The 15,639-nt window shown below is 47.2% G+C and overlaps 1 pseudogene; it reads left to right on the forward strand.

Moving 5' to 3' along the window:
• Nucleotides 1-7,235: 7,235 nt before the first annotated feature.
• Nucleotides 7,236-15,409, forward strand: LOC121488847 (annotated as a pseudogene).
• The last annotated feature ends 230 nt before the right edge of the window (nucleotides 15,410-15,639 follow it).

Genomic DNA, 15,639 nt, shown 5'->3' on the forward strand with positions numbered 1-15,639 from the left:
CACTTTAAACTTTTATGTATTTCAGTAAAGCTGAAAAAAAAACAACCCAAAACATAATGCTCAGATTTCTGGTTTAGGTGATAGGGGCCAACAGTATCATTTTCTTGGGAGAGGGAATTTAGCAGCTATGCTAACAAGAATTCTGGAAAAGGTGTTCACTCTGCTGGAAAAGGCAGAGCATCTTATTTGTTAAAAAGGGCCCCTTCTAAATTATCTTCAGAAGGAGATCTCCCCAGATCCTAGGAGGTATTGCAGAATTCTTGGCTGCCTTTGGCTTGTGAGGCTGTGCCTGTCACTGCAAGAAATTGTTTGAATAATGTACCTATTTCAGGTTCTAGTTTATATGTTTAAGGGAGACATATTTCAGCGGAGTCAGTAACTTATTTCTTATGGCCTTCTGGGCTTAAATAAAATGATGATTAGAGTAATTCAAGGTCCATGAAGTAGTGCAAAACAGCTGCCATCTGCCATTGCTCTCATTGGTAACTCGTTTACTTCTTATAATGGGTTTCCACATATATGAATTAAGTTAGAATGTGCTGCTCATGCTCAGAGGAACCAATAAATGACTTGCTTTTGTGTTACAACTCTCAGAAGTAAATTATTCAGTATTCATTGCTTGTAGGGTTTAAAGAGAAACTAAATTTATTTGGATTCCCCCACCCTTCACTCTAGGACATGCTTTAAGGTTCCCATCACAGAGACTTTGTGGAATTGACTAATTGTGTGTTTTGCATATTTATAAACACTTTGTTATTTATTAATGGGCCATTTCAGAGATAAAATTAGCACTTTATTCACACCACAGCCATTTCTCAAAGGCACTCTGACTCGTGCCTGAGGAGTTGAGATCTGAGCACACACAATACAAGCACGGGCAATTGTCTTCTTAGTAAATCCCAACAAGGGGTGAGAGAGCGGCCTGTGTGCAATTATCAGGCTGGTTCTCTAGGGCTGTGCTGTCCAATGCAGGTTGGTTAAATTTAATTAAAGGTAAGTTAAAGAAAAAAAAAACTAGTCCTTCAGTCACACTAGTCACATCTTAAGGGCTCAAGAGCCACATAGGGCCGGGGGTCACCATTTTGGAGAATGGAGAGCATTTCCATCATCACAGAAGATTCTACTGGGCAACGTTGCTCTGGACTGTGCTTGTGCTGGGGTCTTTTTGTGCCTCTCTGGACTGACAGAATTTCGTTCTTATAAACTGACTGGCCAGCAAGGCTGAGGGGTTAAGGCATGCCTGGTCATATTTCAAATCCTGAGATCCTGAATTCGGTGACTTCTTAACTACCTACAGCCTGGTCCCATTACTGCCAACTGTCACCTTTATTTCTAACTCCTGGCCCATCTTCCATCCAGGGCCCTATAGTCTCTTCATATTTAACAGCCAGAGCAATCCTGTTCAGAAACTCCTGGTGGCTTCGTGTCTCGCTCCGAGTAAAAACCAGTGTCCTTCACAATGACCTATATGGCTGACTCTCCGCTATCTCTCAGACACCCCTGAGGTTTCCAGTGCTGCAGCCACACTGGCCCCCAGGTGTGGTTCACCCTGAGCTGGCTGTTTTCTCTGTCTGAAATACGCTCCTTCCAGATACCTGAATGAATTGTTGGTTCAGGTCTTTGCTTAAAAGCCTTCCCTGGCCACCCTGTCTAAAATTTTAAGACCCACCCCCCACTGCCACCCTGGCAGTATTTCCTTTGCCCCTTACCTGCTTTTTGACACTTGTCACTATCCAGGAACCACATATTTTACTAATTAGTGTTGTTTATTTTCTGATTCTTCTAGCCTACAAGCTCTGCTAGGCAGGTTTTTGCCTGTTTTGTTCACGACTCTACCCCACTGTTTAGACCAGTGCCTGACATTCAGCAAGTATCTAACCAATATTTATTGAATGAATGAATGTACTTTGTAATCCAAACACCCACTGAGGTGAGTGGAGAGGCCTGGGTTTTAGAATGTGTGAAGCTCTGGCTTATTCTAGATGTGAGACTTTAGGCAAGTCTCTTAACGTCCTCATCTGTAAAATAAAAATTATAACACCTGCCAGGAAAGATTGTCATTAGGATTAACAAAAGCATTCCTAGCACATAATCTGAGCACAATAGTGTTATTCTGGGGCTGTGAAATATGGCCCAGGCCCTTCTTAATCTACTAGTACCTGTGTGAAAACCATGCTAGTATTTCTTTCACTGTATATTTTAGGATGCTGTGCTTTTGTTTTAATAATAAAAACACAATGTGTGTATGTATATATGTATATATACATACACACACACATATATATTTGGAAAATGTACATTTTGGAAAATCTAGATGATCTTATTACTGAGTTTGGCTGTGAGATTTCAGAGCTTATCATTACATTGGTTTTTAGATGTGAAAGCCAGCAATCAGTGTTCATATTCTATGAATGAAAATTTCACAGAACTTCAAACAGAGAAAATCAGTGAAAGAATAGGGTCATGTTGTCTAATATGTGGTGGCATAAGCCTGCTGAACTGAGGAAGAACATGCACTGTAGCGGATAGGTTTATATTCACATTTCAAGAAGGAATTTAGTTCGGCAGAATAATACAGTCCCTATGGCCTATCATGTTGAGTTAATGTTATTTTGAAGTTTATTGTTTTTATTGTTATATAAGAGCCCTATGCTTATAGAGTTTATACTCGGTTTTATGTTTGTACATATTTAGGAGCGTAGCAGGGTTCTGCTAGGAAAATAGAAACCACTCTAAATATTTGAAACAGAGGCAACTTCACTCGGGAAGTGACACACAGGGGGTAGATGTGTGGAGACCCAAATGGGACGCATGTGTACTCTGGATGTTGGCAACAGCAGGAAGCTCCCCACCTCGAGGCTGGAGGGACAGAATGTGGTGGTAGTATCTGAGCCCAGGCTGGGGCCACCAGATAAAAGCTGAGACAATGGGACACCTGGAGTTTTGCAGGAGATGATCTATTTCCAAAGAAGCTGCCCAAGGCAGATAGGGACAGGGAGAAATACTATGGTTTCTCCCTTGCCCTGGTTTCCATTTCTTCAGTCCTGCTTCCCATTGGCTGAGTCCAGCAGAAGCTGGTTGACATAGGAGACTGGGAAATGCATCCTGTAGGGACCAGCCCCCACCTCTCTCTCTACACAAACAAACACACACACACACACAAACACACACACACACACACACACACACACACCAGCATTGCAAAGCAGAGCAGGGGAAGGGTAAAGAAATTGAGGGCAAACTCACCAAACACCAACACATCATAATTGTGTGGATGTGTGGTTGATTCCCTACCATGCATATTCTTCCCATCTACTTTGGGTGGCAGCTAGGTTGATTGGGTGGGCTTGGTACACCAGCTCGAGGGGTGGGCCCTGACTGGTTTTACTGTCTAAATCAAGAAGGGTCACCCCACTCCCCTTGCCATAGTGATTGTTTATCTAAGTCCTGGCCTGAGATGAACAACTCAGGACATTCCTCAGGCCTCACTGGTTTAAAGCCAGGCAACAGTGTGTGTCTCCCAGCTGTGAACAAAAAAGGGTGTAACCCCCAAGTGCTCCCAGTAGCCAATCCTGTGGCAGGACCAGGACAAGCTTGAGAGAGAGGCATCAAGCTGAGTCACACACACACACACACACACACACACACACACACACACACACTGAGCCAGAGGCATACCACACAATTCTGGAAGTCATTATACCCCAGGAGTCCTCATTTGTTTGAACCAGATTAGTTCCCTTTCTTGTTCAAGCCAGTTTAAAACACGTTTTTTGTTGCAATGAACACAATAATAAAAATAACTTAGGTTGGCCTTGGGAGTTCAAAATTAAAAAAAAAAAAACATGCTAACAGGGGTATTGTACATTGTTCACATTTGAGAAACACAGTCAACTCCCCAGAGCTCGCACCTCCCCTTTCTCCACTGAAGGTGAGCACAAGGCCTGCACAAAGCATGGTGTATGCTGGGTCACAAGGCCTTTGAGGGCCAAGCAGAGAGCATGTAATGCTTCTGCAGCTGCTCTAAGGCATGCCCACGGGTTTGAACCAGGAGAAGGAGTGGACATGTACAGGGTGAAGTGAGGACCTTCCAAGTGCTGTGGGTGGAATAAGCATTAAGTGTGGAAAGCCAGGCTCTCCTTTTAGGTATGTGGGCCAAACGGGCCAAAGCAAGTAGAAAGGGGGTCACTGCTACCACCTTGTTACTCTCTCTTTAGGTGGAAAAACCAAGTGCTCAGAACTTTAGTAGGTTCAGAAATTGTCTCACTTAATAAGGGGCAATGTTTAGGTGTTAAAGCTACTGACAAGAATGTGTGGCCTGAATTTCCTAAAAAGAAAGGCTCCTTGAGATGACTTACTCTTACCAAGAGAGGCACTGGGTTCTGTAATTCCTGGTGTAAACCCCCAGGTTCAACTCCTGGTAAGGGCGGGGAGAGTGGGTTTAAGCATTTCGGAAGCTTCTTCCCTTTGCTGGTTTTTGGCAGTGAAGGATTCTGGAATCCCACGAAGATTTGGAATAGGTTCCTTGGTGTTTCTGCAGACTAATCTTGAAATAGGAGAACTGATCAGCCTGAGTGGTTTGTCTCCTCCTGAGTTAACCTGTGGCCAGAGGGCAAGGTCGGGCAGGGGAATCTGGGGAGAGAACCATCTCCACCTCTCTGCTCCCCTCTGGCCTGTCTACCAGCCAAAGAAAAGGATGTTTGCATTCATCACCTCACACTGGCCAGACCACTGCAAAGAGCTGCTATTTCTCTTTCCCATCCATGCAGTGTCCTGTGGGCCACTTGGGTTTAACTTTGGTCCTCTCCGAAGAGCAAGCACAAGTGTGTCCCTCTCTTCTCTGCTCTGGGTTGCTGTGGGTTTTCTCTGGAGCAGACTGAAGACTGGGGGTGGGAGGACAGGGGAGCAGAGAGGCCCTGTTGACCTTTCCTTGGGGAGCAGCAGGCTTTGCATGGAGGTTTTTCATGGAATGCCAGCTCAGTTTCATCTTTTGTCTGCGTCTTGAAAATCTGGAGTCTCCTGGGCTTTCAGCTAGGAGTTTGTTTTTTTAAAAAAATTTAAAAAAATTTTTATTTATTTATTCACGAGAGTCACACACACACACACACAGATAGGCAGAGAGAGAAGCAGGCTCCCTGCAACGAGCCCGATGTGGGACTTGATCCCGGGACACTGGGATCATGACCTGAGCCAAAGGCAGATACTCAACCACTGAGCCATCCAGGCACCCCTTGGCTAGGAGTTTTGCTATTGATTCGCCCCAAGCACCCTCCACTGGGCAGTTTTATACTTGGAGCTGTGTTTGAAACCTCTCTCACCCCTAATATTTGACATTCATTGTCAGGAGCAATTTGAAGGAGCTTGGGACTGACTGCTAATGCATCCAGGGAAGGCAGTATCAGCTAACATCTGTTTTCTCTTTTTCTTCCTGGTGGTAGGAGGGGATAGCAGCTGCCGGCCACCAGGTATGACTTGGGCAATGTTGACAGGATGTTCAAATAGCACATTATTCAGTTTCTTCTTCGGCTCCATGCCTGAGTTCCCACAACACTGCCTTGGCATTTTTTTTTTGACTGGATCCCCAAGCCTTTCCCAAGCCCCTCCCTGGCAGTGCAACCTTGCTCATTTATGAGCTCAGGAAAAATTGGTTGACTGTGCAAAGATTCTTTAAAAAGATGTCAGAGGTCAGGAGGCTGTCTCGCTGCTGAGTTCATAGAACCTGAACAAGGAAGCCCAACATCATGCTGAATGAGTTTTTGGGCTGACTGAAGGTACAGCAGCATCCTGAGGTTAGCATGGCCAGTGCTTGGGTGTCACCATTGGCACTGGGAACCAGAATCTGTGAGCTGCTTTGCTACCACCTCGGGAGAGGCAACCTTTCCTTTCTCTGTGTGGTTAGTTTAGGAAAACCACAAGATGTAATAATATTTCACAATTTTTAATTTAAGGATCTTTCCTCTTTCTTCGGAACTACTCTGGGATTGTTGGGACTTTCAGGAAGACACGGACACAGTTTAAAGCCAAACAAAAAGAGTTTCCTGGGTTTTATCCCCCCAAAGCATGAGCTGCTTGGGAAATACTGGACAGAATGTTTGATAGGGATGCCAAGAAAGAGAGCAGGGCTTCCTCAGCTTAGTCCAGAATATATGTATTTGGCCTGGGAAGAAGAGGAGAGATGAAGGGAACATAGACTATTTGGAATGGGGGGCCCTATCTTGTACCTTCTCTCCCCTTGGGGAGACAGAAAGACCTGGAAGGGGAATGGCTGCATGGAATCCACGCAGACAGGCAGCTCCATGGCAATTTTCATGCTCCAATGGGATAGAGAGGGCCAGAGTGTTATCCGGGACATGGCATGGAAGGAGTAGAGTAAGCTTCAGGGCCTGAGGGGGTGAGACACCAGCAAGAGAGAGTCTCCATGAGGAGGTGATGTGCAGGGGAGACAGATACTTAGAGAGATGGAGTGAGGTGTGAGGTGGTGGATGTCTGCAGAGACCAATGATTGGGGTCACAGAATCAGCCTTTCTTCCCTTCCCACATCCCATCACCTACCTACCAGGTGCCTTGCACCGGAGCCCCAGGATATCCTGACTCTATGCTGACCCAAGCTGGGGATACCTCCAAATAAATCACATTACATTTATACTTCTCAGCTGCCAGCAGATTCTGTGTGTTGTGTGAACTACATAAAAATGCCTCTTTTGGGTGGCCAAATGCCAGAATGACACACATCCCTGGGGCTGAGTCAGAGTACATGGCTTTGCACGTAGGGCACAGGCCAAATTTCAGCACCCACCAAAGCCCTCAGCCATGTGGTACTTAACCAGCAAGGCCCAGCGTGGAGACCCAGGGAGAACTGGGAGACACACCCTCTGTTACTGACTTTAGATCACCTGTACCTCTATAGAAATGAGCATTTCTCACTGTGAGGGCTGAGTGATTCAGTGATGTTGCAGGCCTGGGAATGAGAAGATTTAATCCTAGAAATGCCATTTGCTTGCAGTGTGGTTAGAGGTAAGCAGTTAACCTTGGAAGCTCAGTTTCCCCATCTGTTACATGAGGCCATGTAACTGCTCTTCTGCTCTTCTTCACACCTGCTGCTCTTTTTGCTGCTGCTCTTCTTCACACCTGCTGCAGTTTGGGTCAAATGCAGAGATATCCATGAGCCTGCTTTGGGAATAGTGAGGTAGGACTAGACCCCTAAAGTTCACAGAGCTGTCGAAGGAGGTGAGATTATGGTGCAAGCCTTTGTGAGCAAGGTGGGAGCCATGGAATCTGTTTTTGTGGCAGACATTGTGAGACTAGAGCCGGTAAGAATGAACAGGAACCCCAAGGTGAACCAGGATGTCTATGCGTGTAGTGGGGGATGAGCTTTTGCTTCCTCTGCCCTAGCACTGCTCTTTGGCTACAGTGTAAGTGCTCTTTGGCTATAGTGTAAGTGGGTCCAATTTTGTGCCAGATGGCTTGTCACAGGTGCCCGCAGCTCTGGGGTGGGTGGGGGGTGAGAGCTGGAGGCTGACCATGGCAGCCTGGGTCCAATAGGGAGACAGCAGCCATATAGCACAACAAACAGGGGAGCTGAGTTTGGAGAATGCCTAACCAGGATAACAGAAGAGCTACAAGGTATAAAGAAAGTACATAGTCCTCTGGGGCTGAGGGAGTCAGTGAAGGAAGGGGTTTGGCTCTCCTTGGACTTGGGGTTTGGCTACCATGGTCAGCGCAGTGAATCAAATCAATGGACGCTCTATTTGCTTCTCCTCCCAGCAAGGGAATAAAGTTCATACAAGATTTCTCAGACTAAACAGTATATGCAACCTTCATGATTTTTCTTGCCATATTCACAGTCCATGTGTACTGTTGTTTTTTGTTTTGTTTTGTTTTTAAAGTTGAATCACTTTTTAATCCTTAATAAAATGACTTCAAGGGGTGCCTGGGTGGCTCATTGGATTAAGCACTGCCTTCAGCTCAGGTCATGATCCCAGGATCCTGTCATTGACCCCCAAATTAGGCTCCCTGCTCAGCAAGGAACCTGCTTCTCCCTCTCCCTCTGCCTGCTGCTCCCCCTGCTTGTGCTTTCTCTCTCTCTCTCTGTCAAATAAATAAATAAAATCTTTTAAAAAATGACTTCAAAATGAAAGTCTGTATCACTTTCAGTAATGGAAAACCAGTATAACTTGCTTCAGAGAAAAGAACTGCAAATACATTGAAATCGATCTTTGTATCAGGCTAGATACTGTGAATAGCCAAAGACATGAGCACGAAGCCTGTTCCTTCTTTTCTAAAAAGGGACCGATTGAGAATCTCTCAATCAGTGTTAAGAAGTACCGATTGAGAATCTCTCATTAATCAGATCAGAAAGAGTGAAAGAGAATTGGAAAGGAATACCTTTTTCTACCCAATATTCAGTGGCTTAGTGCCCTGGTACATATGCTGGCATGGAGCACCAGGATTATTTCAGATACCTGGATTATTTCAGGGAGAGCCTGGACAAACAGAGGTCCTGACTCAGGGACACACACATCTGGGATGGATTCCTCTCTTGTGACACGGGGCAAAATATTTAACATATTGGTGTACACTTCATTTAGCAAACTTAAAAAAAATTTGGCAGTACATCTTGGGGCCTTGAGAACACTCCTTAGCTTAGAAGTTGACGTGTGAATATGTAACATAGAAAGGAAACCAGGGAACTAGAAAGATAGATGTGCAAAGATGTTTATTCCAACATATAGTCACAAACACCTCAATGGCCCCAAAGAGAGAGTTGATAAAGTAATTATGGTATTATCATAAAGTGAAGTACAGTATAGCTATTATAAATGAAGTATATTTTTATATATTACTGGCAAATTAAAAGATTTGATGTGTTGAAGATGTGTGAGGAAATGGAAATTTTAATATGTGTTGGTCTGGGAGTAAAGTGTCATCTTTGGGAGGGTTATCTGGCAGGATCAGTCAAAATGTCACATGTCTCCTGTCCATGACGTAGCATTTCTAGCAGGTCCCTGTCTTACAGGGGTATGTTTATGAGTATCTACAAGCATGATTTAAGATGGGAAACCACAAAAAGTCCTAAATCCCCTTCAGTGGGGAGTGGTTCAACATATTCTAATACGTTCCTAACCGAGTCTGGTGCATCCACTAAAAAGAATGTGCTCGATCTCATGTTTGAGCTGACATGAAGGTGTCCATGCCATATTGTTCAGTGAAAAAGACAAGTTGCAAAAACAAAGATGGCATGTTCCCATTAAAGAATGTAGACATGCATGTATCTTTAGTTCTGTATGAATGCAGGAACAAACATCTGGCTAGAATCCTTTAGTCCATTAAATTGGTAAAAGTGGTTACTTGGGGAAATCAGGATTGGGGGGGGTAGGATGTTGGGGAGGGGAGGTAAGGCTACATGACGGTATTAGGGGTGTTTTCACACCCTAAATAAAATAATCTAAATAAACTGATAAGCTATCTCTCAGATTAGATTTCATTTTATAAAATTCTGTGAATAATTTTTTTTTTTTCTGTGAATAATTTTAAGGAAAAAACATCCAAGGTCACACACGCTCACACACCCACACAGGTGAATTAACCAGGAAGAGTTTACATTTACAACATAAGAGAGAGAACCAGGTCACAGAATATTATGAACCTAATTTTGTTGAAAATAAGTCTATATCGGGTATACATGTATAGAAAAATAACTGGAAAGATACACAAAGACATGTGGCCAGGGTTTTTCTCTAATAGCATTATGGATATTTTTAGTTTTTCTTTTTGTTCATTTGTGCTTTCTAATTATCTGCAATGAATTTGGATTAAAAACAAAGAAAGGAAGGAAGGAGGAAGGAAAGAAGGAAGGGAAAAATGCAAGCAATCAAGGCAAGAACCCAGAGCTAACCCCGAAAAGGGTGCAATGTGAAGAGTGCAGGTGTCCAGCACAAGTGGGCATCTGACAAATCCTGGCTGCCCTGTCCTTGCTCACCTGGTCGAGCAGAAGGGGCCCACACTCTCCTCGTGAGGCCCTACCACCTGTGTTCTCAGAGCCACGTTCTGGCCCTCGTGTCTCTTGCAAGGAAAGCAGTGGCCTTGGACATTCCTCAGGCTGCAAGTCCCGTGGGCTGTCCTTCCAAACTCCTTGGTGCGCAGCTGTGTGAAGAGGAGACCAGAACTCAGTGTGTTTGGCCTGTCTGAGCAGGTTACACTTTTATTAGCCACAAACCTAGGAAAAAAAAAAAAAACAACCCTCAACCCGGGGAAAGGTTTCTATTTAGGGCTGGGAAACTAGGCCACTTCTAAGATCAGTGACCTACATTTGCTGCTATAGAAATTTAAGATGAAATAGCAGTTGTTACGGCTCCATCAAGGGGCAGGGGAGCAGGAGGGAAGGGGAAGAAAGGGAGAGAGGGAGAGAGGGAGGGAATTCTAAAGAGCTTCTGTATTTGAAATCTTTTTCAGCTGAGCTCCCAATATTTAGTCACAGAAGAAAAATGAGTATCCCAGCTGTGTATTTGTTTTCCTGGAAGAGCTGTGTTTGCTAACCAGTGGCTCTGGCGGCAGGTAAAAAAATCCATTTTCACTCTGAGGCCTGTTCAAAAAATGACAGTGTCCCAGGCCCCCTCCAGCCATCCACAAAGACGAGCCTCTGTGTCTCGTGCTGGCTGCCAGCCGGCTGCTTTTTGTTATAGACTTCTGAGAAACTGTTTGCTTGACCGCATCGATCCAGAGCTCTTTACATCGGACCCTGTGGAGCATCGAAGGTTAATGGGCTCTTGGGGCCTGAGTGCCTATGAATCTCGTGGTGGGAGGGAGTGGTGGCCCAAGAGGAAAAAAAACATACAATGACACCTGTACATGGCACTTTTTACCATCCATAGCCTCCTCGTGGAGGCATCTGTGGGGTCAGGGCCGAGGTTTGGACGGCTAGATAGCAGACACCCAGGCCTGGCGATTGTCTCATTCACTGTCAGCTCAGACCAGGGTTCTCAGCAATTGTTAAAATGTGGAGGCCCAGAGATGGCTGGATTCATACCCACTGAAGGGAGTTCTGATACCCTCTGGTGTCTGCTTCATTCCTAATCCTGGTGCACCGAGCATCGCCCGGTCCCAGGCCAGGGGTTCGAGTCTTTGCCATGTGGCAGAAGTAATTCACCCAGAGGGTGGACCCCACAAAGCAGAAGCCCTCCAGACCCCACCCAGGCCGGACAGTGGGCGTGGGGGGGCACAGTGAGTGAGAAATAATCTGTTGTCCTTTTCATTCTGTAAACCCTTTCTACCTGAGGTGGTGTTGCATCAGCTCATTCAGGAAATCCGGTATAGATTTTGTCACACAACTGAAAGACCAGAACAAAGCAAAGTCCAAACAAAACAAAACAAAACGGATGAATGTGCTTGTTGCTGGAGATACAGCAGGAAAAACTGAGATGCAGCCTCTCCTCTCCTGGAGCTTACTGGGCAGTGTGCATTCCCCAAGGCTCTGTAACAGATTCCCACAAATTTAGTGGCTTCAAACAATAGGGTTTTTTTTTTTTTCTCTCTCTCTCTCTCACAGTTTGGGAGGCCAAAAACCAAGGTATCAGCAGGGCCATGCTCCCTCCCAAGGCTCTAGGGGAGAACTGTCTCTTGCCTCTGCCAGCTTTGGGGAGCTGATGGCATTCCTGTATCTGCATCACCTCAGTGATGCATCACCCTGTGGTCACATGGCCTTCTCCAAATTTCCATCTGCCCTTCTCTTATATGGACACTCGTCATGGGGTTCATGGTCCACCTGGATAATCTGGAGGGCTCTCACCCTGAGAAACTTAATTACATCTGCAGAGACCCTTTCTTCAGATAAGGTCACATTTACAGGTTCTAAGTGTACACATTTTTTGGGGGCCACCATTTAACCCACTGCATCAATAGTTTCTTAATGCCAGCCGTTTTGCCAGGCGGTTTATGTTTACCTGACTCATCTCTCCGGTAAGTCTCAGAAGTAGGTCTTACGTACCTGTTTTAAAGACTGTGAAACTGAACCGTCTTTCAGGGACTTTAAGCAACTTTTCTAAGGTCACACAATAGTAGGAGCCAGAAGATAGACTTAAGTCTTATTCTCAAACCTGTGGAGTTTTAGATAAATCCAAGTAAGAGTGGTTTTCTCCAAAGCACTGCTGCTTAAAAGATTTCTGGGCCCTTCTGCTTCTAAACCATTTTACAGTCCACACAAGAAGTCTGCCTACTTGTATTCTGTCACAGTTTGTATATATGTGGTTTTAGGCAACTCTACTTACATATGATGAAGCACCTAGAGGAAATTCTGCTTCCAATGAACAAGTTCCAGCATCTGATGAATCACAACCTATAAATTCCTCAAAGCACTAGTTACTCAAGAGCAAAGTAACCTGGTTAAACCCAACTGAGGGCTTTGATATGCAATGGAGAGTCCTAGGTGGAGACAAGATCATACAAATTGCACCCAGGGCCAGATGGGTGGTCACCATGGCACAACCCCTCTGCTTTGTCCCATGATGCCTGGAAGGCATGCAGGTGAACCAAACATAAGCATATGGAGTCCATGTATGAGCCTGCACACCTGCAAGCACATCTTTCCTGTCCCCGCTGACTTCAGTCTGAGCCATACTCTATTGATTGCATCCCACCAGCTGTCTTCTTTGGTCTCCTTTGCTGGCAGTGCACCCCCTCCTCTTTTTTTTGCTAGCGGCCACATGATATCTGGAACTGCAGGGGTGCCTTGTAACAGTGGGAAAAAATTGTTGACCTCATGGAAACTCAAAATGATGAAAGTAGCTGGGATGTGACCAGTTGTGCCTGCAACTCTCTGCCTCTGGACTCCCTGCAAGGTAACTGGTGACTTTGTCTGAATTTTGTGTTACTTACACACTGTCTGATAACAGGAATTATAGCAGCAAAAAAGCAATATGTGTTGTACATAGTATTATGCACGAGGCACTTTTCATAGGTTATCTCATTTAATTCTCACAATAGTGTGAGGCAGGTGTTGTTGGTACCATTTTATAGATGAGAAAACCAAGGCACAAAGATGTTAAGGACACACAGTAGGTAGAAGAGAGGTAGGATTTGAACTCAAAGCCATGTGCTTAACCCCTATACTAGGCTGGCTCTCAGTTGAGTGGGCATCAGGGAATCCTTCCTCTCCTCCACCAGCCACCCCAGAAAGCCTGGTTCTACCACCTGCTTTGCCAGTTCTTTCTGGAACAGAAAGTGTATTTCTGCTGAATAAATACCTTCAGCTCCTAGGGCCTTGGGCACAGATTAGATGTTTTCTCATTGGAAGGAGGACAGCACATTTGTTATTTCAGAAAAAGGAACATTTAGAATGACTTGCTTCTTTTGGAGCACGGAATTGAGGAGGATCCTTCAGCTCTGATTGACTAGTCATGTCTGCAGGGGGCTTAGGCAGGATAAGAGGTAGTATGTGTGCTGTGTTTACCATTTCTGCCATGGTGAATAACAAGACAACAGAGAAAAAAAAAAGAGGTTCACAGTTCAGTCCGTGGCATCCTACAGTGGTGGGGGACTGTTGATCTCCCCTCCCCTGCTGGGCCCCTCGAGACCTCATCCGGCCCCCCAATCATGGTTGGAAACAGCAACTTCAACTCCTCTGGTGGGGCTGGGACCATTGGCAGGGGACTGGTTAGTGACGGAACATCCCCTGGAGACAGATGGACTCACCGATTTGAGAGGCTGAGACTCAGTCGGGGAGGGGGCACCTTGAAGGACACAGCAGGGATGGTGCAGAGGGAAGAGCTGCTGAGTTTCATGGGGGCCGAAGAGGCAGCCCCTGACCCAGCCGGCATGGGCCGGGGAGGAGGGGCAGCTGGGCCTACCTCAGTGGGAGGAGGGCAGCCTCAGTGGCAGAAGTGTCGCTTACTGTTCCGAAGTGAAGGAGGAGGAGGAGGAAGTCGTCTGGAGTTCTTTGTACCACCTAAGGCATCTCGGCCTTGACTCAGCATTCTCTGCTCTACCATCACGGACGTGCAGACAACAGCCCTGGAGATGCCTGACCGGGAGAACACGTTTGTGGTTAGGTGGAAGGCCCCTCGGAGTACACCCTGGAGACAGCCAATGCTCTACATGTGAAGGCCTGGGTGTCTGACATCCAAGAATGCCTGAGCCCAGGACGCTGCCCTTCCACCAGTCCCCACCCTGTGACCCTCCCCGTGGCCCCTGGGACCTCATTCCTCACACGGGAGAACACAGACAGCCTGGAGCTGCCCTGTCTCATTCACTCAGAGAATCTGCCAGGATCTGCTGCTGGACCCAGTGAGAGCAATGACTGCCTGTTGCAGGGGGCCTATGGGGGTCTTTCCGACCACCCTTCAGCATCCATCTCCCCCAGCTCTGCCTCCATGGCTGCCTCCCACTTTGACTCAATGGAACTTCTCCCCCCAGTGTTGCCCCTCACTGCATCCCCATTGAAGAGGGTCCCCCAGTGGGCATAGTTCATCCCCTCTCGGCCCCCTACCCACCCCTGGACACTCCGGAGACAGCCACAGGTACCGGAGGATCATTGCTTTTCCAGGGGGAGTCAGAGGTAGGTGAAGGGGACCAGCCCCTCCCGGGTACCCTTGGTTCCACGGGATGCTCTTTCGACTCAAGGCCGTGTAGCTGGTGCTGGCCGGAGACACTGGCTCCCTCTGTGTCCTGGTACTGCAGAGTGAGACGAGGCGGGGCAAGTCCGTCCTCACTTTCAACTTCCAGGGCAAGGCCAAGCACCTGAGCCTGTCGCTGAGCGAGGAGGGTCAGTGCCGGGTCCAGCACTTGTGGCTCCAGTCCATTTTCGATGTGCTTGAGCATTTCCGGGTGCACCCCATCCCTCTGGAGTTGGAGGCTCCAGTGACGTTGTTCTTGTCAGCTATGTCGTGTCCTCCCAGCGACAGCACGGTGAGCAGAGCAGGTCTGCAGGGGAGGAGATGCCCGTGCACCCAAGAAGTGAGGAGGCTGGGAGCAGGCCAGGAACTGGGCAGGGGTGTACGAGGGAGATGGATGCTACCCCGATGCCTCCTCCACCCTCACGCCCTTCGGAGCGAGGGACTGTGTAACCGAACACCTCCCATGACCCACCCCAGCCCCCTGAACCTCCTTCATGGACAGGTCCCCCACATCTTGAGGCAGAAGAGGCATCGGGGGCACCAGAAGTGGCGGCAGCAGCAGTCGCAGCAGCCAAAGAGAGGCAAGAGAGAGAGAAAGTGGGCCGTGGAGGGGTCCAGAAGGAGCTGGTCCCCGCGGTTGAGCTGCAAGAGGCCTTAGCACCAGGCCAGAGGCCCAGGGAGGCGCTGGATCCAGTGGGGCCCAGAGCCACTCCGATGGTGCAGCTCCGGCAGTTACACTGGGGGGCGATGGAGAAGAAGGGGGCCATCCCAGAGCCATTAATAATCAGTACTCCTTCGTGTGAGACACCCTACCCCGCTCTTTCTCCACTCTTCTTGCTCCCCAGCCCCTAGTGCCTGAAATTGGGGCTGGGCCGGGACATAGAGGAGCGGTAGGAATCCCCTCCCCCACGTGCTTCCTGACCCTTGATGGCCAAGGGCATATAGGTTGGTACAAGAAGAGGTTCAAGAACCCTGTTAACTCCCCAGTTCATACGCTACAGGTGCCCCATCCCCTGGGCAGGAGATTTGGGCT

Source organism: Vulpes lagopus, chromosome 4, assembly GCF_018345385.1.
Source record: "Vulpes lagopus strain Blue_001 chromosome 4, ASM1834538v1, whole genome shotgun sequence".
Classification (NCBI taxonomy): Eukaryota; Metazoa; Chordata; class Mammalia; order Carnivora; family Canidae; genus Vulpes; species Vulpes lagopus.